Below are 14,648 nucleotides of genomic sequence, written 5' to 3' on the forward strand. Positions count from 1 at the left end.
ATATTTACATTTTATATGCCCCAGACAAACCCTACGGCAGCCCCTCCAGCCTCCCTCTCTGCAGTTGGCCTCGTCACTGCATTAAAATGTATGCTGTGCCTTTAAGACATGGAATGGGGCGATATGATATCATATACTAAGAGGACGATCTGCCCATGGATTTTGCAGCAGGGGGACTTCCGCCCCATGGAAATGCTGCCTAGGCCAAGATAAATCACTGTGAAGTGGCATAAAAACTTAGGAACCAGATCCTAAACCTAAGAGCCAAAGATACTTGGCTCCTGGGATTTGTCAAGCCCTGGTTTTCTTTTAAATACATTCTCATAAAGTGTATGATGGGAAAACAAATGAATATATTTAATACATAAATACATTATGAGCAGGAAAGTCTTTCAGGGATTGTCCTATAACTTTTGTAGGACACGGTGATTATGGGTCAGTCAAATAGAAGAGAGGATCTCTCCAGACAAGCCAACTTAAATGCAGAAACAATTGAGGCTTGTACAAGCAGAGTTCAATGACAGCTCCCACATGGCTGCTGCATGGCCTGTTGTGATGAAGCACCATAATGTGATATCCTGGCTGCATGGTGGCCGAACATATTTAGGTTTTCATTTGTTTTGTGATCCTGCCCCTAACCTTTCTCCCAGTGGGGTGATAACCACGATCCTCCCCTAACGTGCTCCCAACAAAGGTGTCCCACTCTGGCCACCTGAGATGTCATTGCTATGCTTTGGTAATTTGTGATATACAGTATTTGAATGCACACTAAATAACAGTTTTAAAGGTGCATTAATTAATTAATTAATTAAAGCGTGGCCTGTATTTTTGCATCTGGAATTAAAGTCCACCTTCCACCTGAACCGTAGGAGGGGATAAAACACTGATTGTACATATGCTGGTGAGGTCCAAACTTGGTGAGATTTATTTCTTGCAGTCAGTATGACAATATCTACATAGCATATGAATTTCATATAGTAAAACTACAAAACTATCCCTCACCTTCTGTCCCACCCCCCCTCAACCTCCTAATAGGCTGTAAACGTCCGTAAAAGTTTGTCTTAATGCGTGTTTATGAAGTTGTTAATTTTCACTTCACTTTTGTAACAGCCCTTTCCAATCTGCTGGCCCTCTATAAATAAAGTGTAGTAATGTTTTTTCTTTTTTTAGTCAGATTTGCGATTGAGAAATTTAAAGGAAGAATTTTTTTGGAAGGCGCTAAGGCCCTTGCTTGAGCTTTTGGGACAGACTATGGTACGGACGTCGCCATAAGGCACGTTTCTTAAATCATTTCATACTCCGTCCATGAGTTTAGCTAATTTTGCAAACATGCAAGGCCAATTTCCAGACGTTTTTCACCTATGATCTTGCATGATTTACTTGCTGGTCATGTTTCTTCTCCATTTGCCATTCTGTGGACAAACGTTTCCAGTTTCTACTTTCTACCAAGGAAATCAGTCTTAAGAACAGGAAGTCAAAGTGGCTACTTATATACAGTATATATATATATATATATATATATATATATATATATATATATATATATATATTGATTTATATCACTTTAATCGTTAAACACAATAATACTATTTTTCAAAGTGTACTGAGCTGAGATTTGGCACAGTCAGTCTGTCTCGGTGGTGTAGGACACTTGACGCCTCAAGGATCAGTTTCCTTGCAGAGGGCTGGCTTTAATACCTCCTTAATATTATTGTAAATTACGTCATTGTTTTTTTCCAGTTAACATAAGTGCCTAAAGTATTCAGCAACCTTATTATTCTCCCCCTCAAGAGACATCGTCATAACAAGATATTCCCAGCTGTGCTAAAAGTCATTTTAATTCTCTATTGGATATAGGTGGAATGAGGAACATAAAATTTAAGAGAGGGCTTTTACTTTACAAACCTCAAATTTAACTGGTTTGCACTACGTTATATTAATGCATATTCCACCTTGTGTGTCCGGGTACAAAGGTGCTTTGGAAACTTTGCAGTGTTGTGAGTTTTAGCCATGCACATATTGACATAACTCTTTTTTTTACTTGCTAGATCTTGCCAGGAAATATACAAGATGCTATATATATATATATATATTGGGAAATTTTATTACTTAGAACAAACCGAAATATAGGCAGCGTGAGGGAGTGGGTATTTTCAAGTGAACAGTAAGAGGCTGGAACCAAATCAGCAAACCGTGTTAGATACCACTTTCTTCAGAGATCAAAGACTGCCTGAGACTGCATGAGCTGTGATTTGAATGGGCAAACGCGGACAAGAACAAGTCCACATAAAAAGTCCTGTGATATTGCAGCAAACGTTTTAGCAAGCTCAAAGCACACATCCAACATGGTCATTCCAGAATCGGTGTCAAAGATACTTACTAGACTTGTGCATTTGGATTCGTCCACATTTTAGTTTTAATAACATTTTCCAATTTCGTCAATTCGTACAATGTCCAAAAACCAGGAGGGATGGGGAACAAAACAAAGTAAACAAGGCAAAGGGATCTTAATGTTTGTTTGAATTATGTTGCTTTTTGTATACTCACTTTTATTCACTCTCTCACACTCATTCTCTCACATTCTATCGGACTCTCAATGTCTCCAGACCTTCTCCATCTACCACTTCCGTGTCCTTGTCTCCTTTCCCGCTGCTCTACTTCTTCTCTTGCATCTTCTTGTTCTTTTTTTATATGCTTTTCCCCGTATCTTCTTCCTTTTTCTGTGAACCAGGTCTCCCAGCGCACTCCAGCAAAAGGGCAGAGCCTCCAGACACACCGTCTCCCCTGTGACTTGGCCCTTTTTTTCACCAGGAGGCCAAAATAGTGCAGATAGATTCACAAAGAAAGAGAGGTGCAAAAACCCTTCTCTTTCTCCGCAAATCTTTCTTTATTCTGGCTTCCCAGTTCCACAGAAGGACAATCAGCGGAGAAGGTAGGGAGACATTGATAGAAGCTAGAGAGTGTGATTGAGAGTGTGAATGAGGGTACGTGACAACAAATTTTGTTTCTGAATGGAAAAAGTCCTCCGAATTTCATCCTAACTTAAAGGTCAGGAAGTGAAAATGAATGAACCAAAAACAAAAAAAAAATCCAAAGGTGATAAACCTTTCTGGATCCCATGAACTTAGTATCATCAACCACCCCATTAAGCAGACACAAGAATTGTTTAACAATTGTTTATTCAGCTTTGGATAAAATTGGCCACAGTCATTGATTAAACACACCCATAACACCAAATCTTTATTTCAACCACCGGATGAGACTGCTGGCGACCAAAGCCCACCAGCCAAACACCAACATCCGCATCACCTGGGCATATGCTTCTGCACCACGAGTGCAACTCTTCCTCAGACGGTTGCCTCAAGCACCACACCAGCCAACAACACCACCAACAATCACCAATAACCATAACCTTCACAAATTAAACCATCTACCTAAAAATGGGAAGCCGAGTGGGAACTTCTCCAAAGCCCACACATCCTGCCAGAACCCTCTCCCTTATATAGCCTGGTTGCCCTGAGTGCACCCCTCTTCCTGCCTCGTGAGGATAAAGTTAATGGGGAAGCCCACTAAGACTATGTAAATTAGTTACCGGGTATAGGGGTGATCCTTGCTCTCGCCCCTTGTTCCAGGGCTGGTCTATAGCAGGACTCTTCAAGATCTGAGCTGTCACGCATTGGTCAGCCCATATGTAGGATGTGGGACATGGCTTACCTGATTTGGACACACAGCATACAAAATCACCATCGGTCAATCTAAATGGGTCATGAGACCAGTTGTCCCAGCATATTTGAGACTGGCTACAGCTATAAGGAACGCAACTCATTATAATTGTAACAGTAATTCCACAAAACCAAAAATATATAACGAAACCTACAACTCCACCTCCTTTCCTCCAGTTCTAATCCCTCCCAGCTGCTGGAATGATTTACTAAACTCGGTGGAATAGTTTATAAAACTGCAGACCACTTCTGCAAACTGTTAATGATGACATTACGCATCGGTCTACAAAATAAAAATGACAAATATGCTGCTACGGAATAGAAGGGAAGAGATTTTGTCTTAAACATGAGAACCTCTTTTCCCTCGGGACAGAGACTTTCTAAAAAAATATCTACAGTTGATTCAAATTAAATAACTTGGCAAGCGTCGGCAAAAAGGAGTGTGATTAGAACTCCATCGTCCGCAAGTTTCAATCCGGCTCTCCTCTGAAGACTTGCTGCAAAGTGTCACAGACTCCGGAATGTTTTACACGACTTCCAAATCAAAGTAAACCCTTTTCCCATCCCCTGGCACTTATGGGACATTTCGGGAGCAAGAAGTTTCATGGAATACTGTCTCGTTCTATCGCAAGATAAGGTAAGATAATAATCTTCTTCCTAATGTCATATGGAGCTTGGTTACTTTGAGCAAACATATCCTTTATATAATTCCGATGATAAAAAGAATGTGCTATTCATTCAGGAATGCTCCATTGGTTGCTATGGTGATTACTCCACTTATATCGCCTTATTGATTATATATCTTGTTCATTATCCATGGATATAGCTTTTCAGAGTTATGTAACAGGCAATAATTAGCCAATTTTTAAGGGAAGTATCGCAATGCATGTTCTGGAGTTCTGATGAAGGTTCAACATGTAATTTAGTTTCAAAAATACATAAATCCATCAAGTTCATGTAACGCTGGAAAAATGTATATTATACCATGCTATTTTTATAATAATTATAACACACGCTTGACTAAAGAATAAATCGATGTTGATACATTTTCTGCATGAGACGCAGTTTAAGAGATTGCGAAGTTGTGATGTTAATTGATGAGGTCATATCATATTTTGCTGTTCAGGTTGCACATTATGCATTGATTGTGTGCTGAGTCGCATATCTATAGTTCTGCGCATGATCTATAACTGCTCGGGTCATTAAGAATTTTCAGGCATCAGTAAAAATTGTAATGTGAAAATATCATATTAGCTAAATAACCTCCATTAAGAAAAAAATTACTACTACTAATAAAAAAAACCTCAATGTTCTTCCTGAACCTTTCTGCATTTAATTAATTAAATCGTATTAATTGTATTTGCTACATTAAACCTTCTTTATTATGTCTATATTTAGTTTAACCGTATAGTGTAATCTAGCCAAGAAGAAGGGTCAGGGGAATTAATGTACTAAAAAAAAAAGTTAGGTCTATGCTTACAATATACATAACTTAAAAACAATTAAAAATGAAAAATATTCCCAAAACTATTTTTTTTATTAAAGATATACATGAAGAAATAAACCAATTACAATAACCTCCTAGGTTTTTTCCGCTCTCATGTTTAAAAATCAGATTTTTAAGAATGTTAATTAACCCAAAAACATATAAACACATTTCTTTTTGAAAATGTACAGAATTCTTGAGCTGATAAATAACTGTAAATTAAACTATTTATACAATAAATTATCCAGACTGAGACAACTGCAGCACAATTCATTATCTGGGGGAGATTTTTCTTTACATACAAACTGAGCTCTCAGAAAGTTAGAGCAAAATGCCCCTTTTCTGGCTGAAATTCCTAGTAATTATTTCTTTTGACGGCGCTTGTTGTTTAAGTTGCATATGTATAACAACTAACGACTTCAACACAATTCAAACAGAAATCGTTACTTATGTTCTAATATAAACATATGAAAAATGTTTTGATGGGTTTTTTGTTAGCTTCTGTGCAGATATTATTAAGAATTGTGAGTGACCGCCGCAGACTGGGTATCTGTCACAATCATGTGTTTATTTTTTTATTTTTTTTACATTTTACCCATTATCTATTTGGAAAATGAAAGCCCCGTAGGCTCAGCGCCAGGGCTGCATTACATTATGAGACTTAGGCATCATAGAGTCATACGGAATGAGTCAGGAGGGTTACATGTATGAAACACGTCACTTTTGACAGCTGTGTTCTTTATTGTGTGCATAGCTATGTATCTAGTCTGCTAGATGCAATTTATCATATCATACTGTATTGTTGTTAAAAGGACAGTCTAATGTCCCTGGCAAAAAATAATGCTTATTAAAGCACTCAGACAGTTACTCAATAAATAAACAAAGATTCAGCCCTGCGGCAGCTCCCCTCCTCCTCCATGATCCGACCATTCTTGCCCCTGATTGGCCGATTGAAGGGATCTCATTGAAATCAGTGGTAGAACACTGGATCTTAACAGACCTCTGTCCCCAGCTGTCCCCAAGCCAGCACATCTCCTACACGGCGTTTAGCTGGGAGGTATGGAAAGAGGCAAAGGTGTACGGAGGATTCTGCAGAATATCCCCATTCATTTGCAAATGGATCGCAGGATAATTTAAAGGGACCACACAGCTATCATATGCATTGAAGTATGTCTGCTGTTGTAGTCCATGCATCTCCTGACTTCTGTCCTGGAAAGCCACCTGGCCAGCTGGAATGGATACTACCTGGCCAGGGAACCATTAGCTTTTAATGCTGATTTCACGATTACCCATTATTTAATGACTTCATTATTTTCAGACTCTGGGTCCTCCTTAATCAATATTAACGGCAATGTTTGGTCCTCACAGGCATCCTTAAGATGCTGAACTTGACTTGGACTTTCATGCGGGTTCATCTCAGAGATGGATTGTTACCTTAATATGCTTCAATTGTCAGGAAAATAAAAATCTATTTAATACACTATTAATACACTATACACTACTATACACTATTAATACACTATTATTAAAACTGGTTCCTAAAGAAGAGTTTCTCTGAAATGAAATATAGTTATTTGGAGAAAGTATTTTGAACCCGGTGCCAACTTCCTGCCATATTATCTATAAATGGAAGGAGAGTCTTTAAATAAAATGATTTATATGAATTTTAGATGCGCAATCATTGGATTTTTTTTTTTTTTGCGTAAAAAAATAATATTTTTTTTTTTACCAGAATAAACATAACTTCAAAAGTCTACAATTTTTGAGTGTATAAGTCATACATTTACTTAGCTGGGTTTGACTATTCGAGGCACGTAGCCGCGGGCTTTTATTATGCAATCTTTATTATATACAGAAATGTTTTGGTTCATTTCAAGTGCAATGGAGCCAGAAACCTCTTGGAACGAATTGAGATTTCTAATATTTCTCATTTTTTGACATTGCGTTTGCTCTGCTTTGCATTTAGATTCCTTTTTGATGAAAATTGGTTATTAATGTCACATTACGTATTTGATGCACAGCATTTGGGGTGTGTATGTCAGGAATGATGACGCAATCTGCTTTCTGACATGGAATTGTCACAAAGCCAGGACTATGAGTGGAACATTGAATTACTTTATTTCCCAGCACATACATTACATTGGGAACCGTGCTGATGTCAAACGTCATACATATAATCATCAGCAGTTTCAGATAATTAACCTCTCTATTAACAGACATCTCACACACACAGTCACGCAAACAGACAAACACACATACCTGGTGCTGGCTGCAGCTTACACTGAACTCGGTGTGAAGGAGGGACTCAGGAGACCCTCACTCAGAATTCTCATTCCAGGGCATTGTCCCGTATTGAGACTGCCTGGGATTGCGGGACTGTCCTGGGCAATCTGGGACACATGGTCACCCTACCTGTAACCCACTTCTGTTGTAATGCATATAATAGCTGGGTGGTGTCTTAAGTTTCTTTGTTATCCCTATTAGTCTGGAGCTGCAGCTTCACCCTAAGATATTCTTACAATAAAATGTATTCTTTAGTAAAAATATGGAGGGTCTTTAACAAACTAATCATTAAAGTAAAATAACAGGCCACCAGTGAGGTGTTCTGCTACATTTTCTCTATTTAATATAGGTTTTTCTTTCCAGGCTGTCCGGGATGCTCTGGAGTGGCCCTTTAATGGCCGTTATAATGAGTCCACATCACGTCTTGCTAGTTGTATTACGTAATGGGGTGAGAGGCATTACATGCAAGCCAGGTTATAGTCCTTGTACCAGACCGATGGTTCACCGAAATGCTGGCAGAGGATCATGGGAAATTGAATTTAGGACCTGCTATTGCTATATCTATTGGCCAACCCTGCTGAAATGTATACCAAGATAAAATGAGCTATAAGTACTACCTTCACAGCTTTTAACGTAACAAAATTACCCTTCAAATCTACCCCTAACTTATTTTTGCCATCAAGAGGAAAGCCGATGGCAGAAAGTTGGCAAAACTAGGATATCTCATCTTCTATCTTGACGTCCTCCCTTCTTCTCATCAAATGCTTCCAAAGGCTGGCTGAACCAAACAATTAACAAGGGAGAGAGAGAACTTAATGGGGGCAATAATCACGTAGATGTCAAAGCAGGAAATTAAGAGGGTATTAAACTGTAAAATATACTGTAGATGTTGGGAAAGGTGACAGATCTGCTTTACAGTCATAAAGCAACTTTTGCAACCAGTTCTGCCCTGCGCACATGTCATATTTACGCAGCTGTTGTGACATCACATTATATAAATATTATTTTTTCGGTAACATTTCCCATGCCGTCTGACCGTGCAACGCAAAACACGGGTTTACACATTCATCAAGAAATAACGTAATGGCCAAAGGGCATGATTTCATGTCACGCAAAATAAACCTCGTTCTTCCTCTGATGTTTAAAATAGCTCATGGCAGGCTTTCAAGCAATTTGGTTGCCATAAAAATGTTTGTTTCACAACCATAAACCCACTAAATTTATATGAGAAGAACTTTTTCTTGATGCCACATTGCATCATATCCTGCGAACTAAAAGATAACATAACAGACAAATGGCCACTTGCTGCTAATATAACATATGTAATAAATACTTTTATTGTACAGTCCGAGGTAGTAAATCAATACACATTTATGGAACAACTTCTCCCGGGAGAATATAATGGCCAGAAAACCGTGAAATATAGACAATATACCGCAAGCCCCCAACCTTTCATGTAATTATAGGTACCGATCATTGTATTCATTTATGGTTTGTATTCTAATTGCTTAAAATAAAGATTTTACAGCTATGTTGTATATGGGTAAGTCGGTAGAACTGGAGGGTTTAATGTGTGGCAGGGAGGAAAAAATAGTAAAAAAAAATGTAAAAAGTAAAAAATATAACTATAATCCACAACCTAGAAACAGAAACTTCTCTCTTGGGGGCAAATGCTAAAAATTGTTTAAAAATTACATAGTTTATATACAGTTTGAATACATACAGAATTTCCCTTGTGCTGAAATGTAATATTTGCATACTAAGCACTCCTCCAGATTTTATGCAGACTTTATTTTTCTGCATTTAATCTCAGAGATTTCATTAGAAAAGCATTAGCCATTTTTCATGCAAAATGCAAACCAAGATTCTTTCGTTAGGAAACATCGCACGCATGCCATTCTAATTTACAAGCTAGCTAGATCTTCTGTAACATGTGGTCACATCTGCACAACGTATTATAACACGGAGGACCGAATCAAGATCAGGTGAGACATTGGGACAGACACTGTTTTAAGAGTCCCCACCAAAAGAATTATATATATATAATATCATTATGGAAGATACTTTTTACGCTAAGACGTGTACAGAAGTATTCTGCCCATTCAGTGCAGGTCATGGATTAGCGGAACAGTTAATACAGTGAGGGAATTTAAACATGCATGGGGTAGACATATGGCTATCCTGGACACCTATAGTACATACGGTACTTGGACACCTGACCATCATCTCTCTAAAAGCTTGTTGGTCATCCCATTCCAAAACTTTTATTTTTATGGAGTTGTCCCCTCTTTGCAGCTATCTACTTATCGAGCTTTCCACCTTTGTTAGTGTGTCTGTTGGAATTTGTGGGCATTCATCCAGTTAAGTATAAGTGAAGTCAGGAACTGATGTTGGACGGGAAGCCCTGGAGAAAATTTTTACAGTGTAGCAGAGGTAGTCTTTGTGCCTGGGGTCTTCTGGAGACCACCACTGAATGCTAAAAAGTGTACAGTAAAATAAATGACCATGAATAATGGATTATGTTGAGCATTACAAATAGCATCTTTGCAAACACATTCCCCCCTTACAGTACATTGTAAAAAACATCATTTTAAATGCCAATTTGTAAGTTTTATATTTGATGGAAAGCAGTGCTCATTTTCAAATACAACCGATACAATTATGGGTTAAGGTCTGGTGCGCATCATTTAGCTGGATTACAGGGAAAGATGTCCTTAAAGGACATGCAGCCTAACAGACAAAGGATTAGTTTTAAAATACTTATACTTTCATTCTTTATCGGTAGAAGAAATTAAATAAAGGCCCTTACCTGTAGGAGAAGCTGCAGCTCCAGAATACTGTCAACTCCGCAGTCTGGGTTTTGTGCCATAATTTTCTGTGCATGCATGTGGTTGGTCTTGTTGAGTATAGCATGCACATGTGTTTAGCCAGGGAGTATGTGCATGCCAATGAGTTGGGTGGCAGAGAAAGAGGGCAATGCATAGGGAGATGATGCTGAATCCCTCCATTCATTTGCATGGGGACAAAAAATGTAACTTAAATGGAACCCTCAGGTATCATATGCATTAAAGTGCATTGGATGGCTGGAGTATCCCTTTAAACTGACTCATGTTGTCATCTCCTGATGGCCATACCTGGGAACTCTCTGGGTTTGACCCGGAGATTGCCAGGTGAGCGCTGCTCCTCCGGGTCAAGACCCAAATACTCCGGGTCGCTCCCCGCCCATTTTTTCCTGTAAATGGGGGTGTTTCCCACTGCCGTCAGCGGTAACGCCACCGACGTCAACGAGAATGCCGCTGATGTCAGTGTGCAGTCCTGGCCGCGTCCCGCAAGGACGTGGCCGGAGCCAAGAAGTTCACTGGTATGCTGATGGCCCTGCTGAAAATCACCAAGGATACTTAAGTTCAGTAAAAGGCCTAAAAGCTGGTCATATATTTTCGTCAAACTGGAACTAAAATGAATTGAAGACTGTAGTTTTCCACTGGTGCAATATATTTTCCATTATTTTTATCACTTGACTTAACGTAAGATTTCTAAAATAAGGGAACATGAATTATAAGTTCTCTCACTGAAAAATTTCCATCCGTCATTTGCTGCGTCTACAAAATCCTAGCTACAAATCAACACAGATTTGGGGCTAATCCACTGGTTAGCTGAGCAGAAAGGTTCGGTATTATCTGCCAAAGGAATTACTCAAAAGAATGTAATTTGTCAACAGATTACTAAATAATCACCACCACTATTACTTCTAATGCCAAGTAGACTGAGAAGATCTACCGTACCTTAGCATTCTCCTACATTCTTTACAAAATTTCCACATTTAGATATTCTTGACCGTGCATTCCTTACTGGATCTAAAGTGCCGACATTGATCCCAAGCTGTACAAACATACCTGGGAACTCGCCAGGTTTGGCCTAGAGACTCCAGGTGCAGCATCGCTTCTCTGAGTCTGTAGGCCACCACAGATAATTTTTGGGTCCCAGGAGAAGCAATGCGACTTGCCCAACCCCTGCTCATTTCCCCGCTAGCCACGGCATTTTCCTGCTAGCCCCACATACAACATCTCCCATGCTTTGTGGAGGTGGGTGGGCAGGAAGCTGCAGCTCCTCATCTGCTACTCTCTTTGAATGCTGGGCAGAAGGCCATCCCAGGTGCAGTCCCCTGCTTATCAATTAGCTTCAGAGACAGCCTGTTTGTGAGCGTATAACGCAGTAAGACAGTTACAATAGCAAAAATGTATTTTATCTACACATTCCCTGCTGTTTCCATTGCGATTATTGTGTAACATTACTTAGTGCTATAAGAAACTGTGATACTCATAACCAGCAAACGTCAGGGGGCATCAAGGGAGCAAAGAGGGGCAGAGGGATTTTAGCTTCAAAGAGGGTCTGTCCTCCCTAAGGAGAGGAGAATAATCATAAACAAAAGTCATGCCGAGATTTTTTCAGACATCAGTGAATCAAGCTGTATTTGCTTCACCGATTCCTGCGTTCATTCTCCTTACAGCAACTTTTTTTGTTCCCCTAGCAGGAAGGTTCCGGTTTAACCCCTACTATGACAGGTGTGTGCCGTGTTACACTGGCCTGCTAAGCAGTTTCACATACAACCTCCCACTCTCTTTTTTAATTATTAAAGAAAAGTTATCCTTCATCTGTCCCCTAAAATCAATAAAAGCAAGTGAGGCCAGACACTGGGGTATATTCACTAAGGGGAGTTTGTATGAGAGTTGTGGTTTTAACTCTCTAACTTCGCCATCTGTTTTGAAGGGCCATTACTAGCAAGTTTGTCCATAGGAAAATCCGAGCTTACCCTGAATAGTGTATAATTTAATGTTTAAAGAGACGTTCGATAATCCTCTCTGTGATTTAACTATACATTATATAGGGCCAAGCTCTTCTTGTAGCAGAAGCTTACCGAGTTGGCCCTTAATAAGTTGCAGTAAAGTCAAGGAGCTGAAACACAACCCATTAGTGAATAAACCCCAGTATGTAAAAATACACCCATACTTACCAGAACATAACGTTAGCCAAGGCACTTGCGCAGACGGTAGCCGAGCAATTTATGTAAAAAAATGTTTTTTTTAAATGGTCGTAATAGCTCATTTTTCAATTATTACCAAATAAATAACTTTAGGAATTAACATTATGAAATAAATAAATATTCTAAACATATAAATAAATTATCAAATAAATATTATATTATAAATAAATATTCGTAATGTAAATGCTTGCAATGTAAATGTACAATTCAACACTATAAATGAACGAAAATGTAACTTTCCGTTCAGCATTTTGTGTGAATAATACCAAAAATAACAAACTTGGATAGAGTGATGCATGTCATTCCCCTTGTACAGCACCGTAGAATATGATGGCGACATATAAATCAATAAATATTTTAAAAAAAATAGACAATTACATCACAGGAAACTTGTAAAAAATATTATTTTTTTCTTGTTTTTCTCACTCATTTTATTTGATCTGTAAATATGTATAATATTATTGAAAAGAAATCCCTACTGGACCCAAAAACGATTTTTTGGATTTGTGTTGGTAAAATTTGTATACCCAAAAATGCACGTGTTGCCTAAAAATAACAGAATACAGATTAGAATTTTTTTTATTTTTTTTTTTAAGTTTTTATGTTTAATAAAGTTGTTTTGTGGGATTCTTGCTGAAAGATCAACGTGTTCTACTGAATATCTGAGTAATGAGTAAATCATTCCCAAACAATGCGTTGGAAGTGGTTAAAGAAGATATATCTGTAATCGATTATAGTAGATAATAACAGGGTCACGTGGGACTGGGAGCGGGGAGGATAGCAACTTCAAATATCTTATCGCCTTTATGAAATAGGAAAGGCCGTTGGAACGAAGAACATCTGTAAGCGGTGTGGCTGCAGAGAACGTCATTGAGATCCGCTCAGGAAATCTGAATTCTCCGTTTCACAGTCATGAAGTCCATTTACATTCTGCACAACGGTAGCCTAGGAAACACAATCTTCTGATGTAATGTCTACTTTTGATTACTGCCAAAGCCTTGAAATTAGCGACTGAGAGGGAAGTTTGCAAATAGTTCAGGAAGGCGGCCACATTTTAGCCGGCACTTGATGGAATCCAGAGGTTCTGAAGCAATGCGCACAGCATTGGGGTATGGGTTACCGTGGGCTTTATGTTCAGATCTCTGAGTATAACTTGTCAATGGCAAAGAGCTGAGGAAAGCGATACATTTTACACAACTTTTTGACCATTATAAGCATGCCTTTTATCAGGTTTAGCGCCAACCAAAACTTTACGGGAAATACGAGCCAATATGATACCTTTTTTAACCAACTGAGTAGAACTAAAGTGTAAGCTTTATGACAACTTAGGCCTCTTCTTCAGGTATGATAAGTGCCTTTGCAAGAGGCCTTAGTTGTCTTAAAAGCTTGCACTCTACTCAACCTTGGCGCTGCTTCTTTTCTGTATTTTGACGGCTAACACAATACCACAGCTATATGGGACTGCAGTTCATTGCTTAGTGTTCATTAAAGTTTGGGGAAGCTTTTTTCTTAGATGCCACATCTGAAATATACAATATAAACATTGTTTCTATACATGTGTGTGCAATGACAGCCTTAGCCACTTTATTACCAGCATTAACTACTTGAGGACTAGCTACATGGGAGATACATAGCAGGTAAACTAGGCTGAGAAGGCTAGTTACATGCCTCCTACATAGCGGCCCTCTGTGACTTGCGACTTGACTCTTCTCCCTGCCCATTTTCCCTTTAAATGGGAACTCCCACTGACGTCAGCGGGACCGCCCACCAACATCAGCAGGTTCTGCCCACTGACGGTGGCGGGACCGCCCACCGATGTCAGTGGGAAGTCCTGGCTGTGTCCCGCAAGGGAAGGCTCCGGGTAGCCGGAGCTCAAAAGTTCCCAGGTATGAATACGATAATTTATCACTAATCTCAAGAAACGCTGGAGCATAATCCGTCAAGGTAATGCTATTTATACAACATTTCACACATTTTCCATTAAAAAGTCCTTTGTGAAAAAAAGGTCTATACTAGAGCATGATATTTCTGAGAAAGAAAAGTAAAATCTTTTCCTGTAGGATGTTGTAATCTCCATCTGTAAATTGGGCAATTTCTATTTATACAATCAGAAACG

The 14,648-nt window shown here is 38.9% G+C and overlaps 1 protein-coding gene across 1 annotated transcript in view; it reads left to right on the top strand.

Moving 5' to 3' along the window:
* The first annotated feature begins 3,957 nt into the window (after window positions 1-3,957).
* The window catches only part of C1QTNF7 (C1q and TNF related 7), a 29,923-nt gene continuing 19,232 nt past the window's right edge, over window positions 3,958-14,648 (top strand). Inside the window, exon 1 of the mRNA XM_053458305.1 lies at window positions 3,958-4,359. The gene's annotated coding sequence lies outside the window, so the exon portion shown is untranslated. The remainder of the gene's footprint in view (window positions 4,360-14,648) is intronic.

The sequence above is a fragment of the Spea bombifrons genome, chromosome 1 (genome assembly GCF_027358695.1).
Source record: "Spea bombifrons isolate aSpeBom1 chromosome 1, aSpeBom1.2.pri, whole genome shotgun sequence".
NCBI lineage: Eukaryota > Metazoa > Chordata > Amphibia > Anura > Pelobatidae > Spea > Spea bombifrons.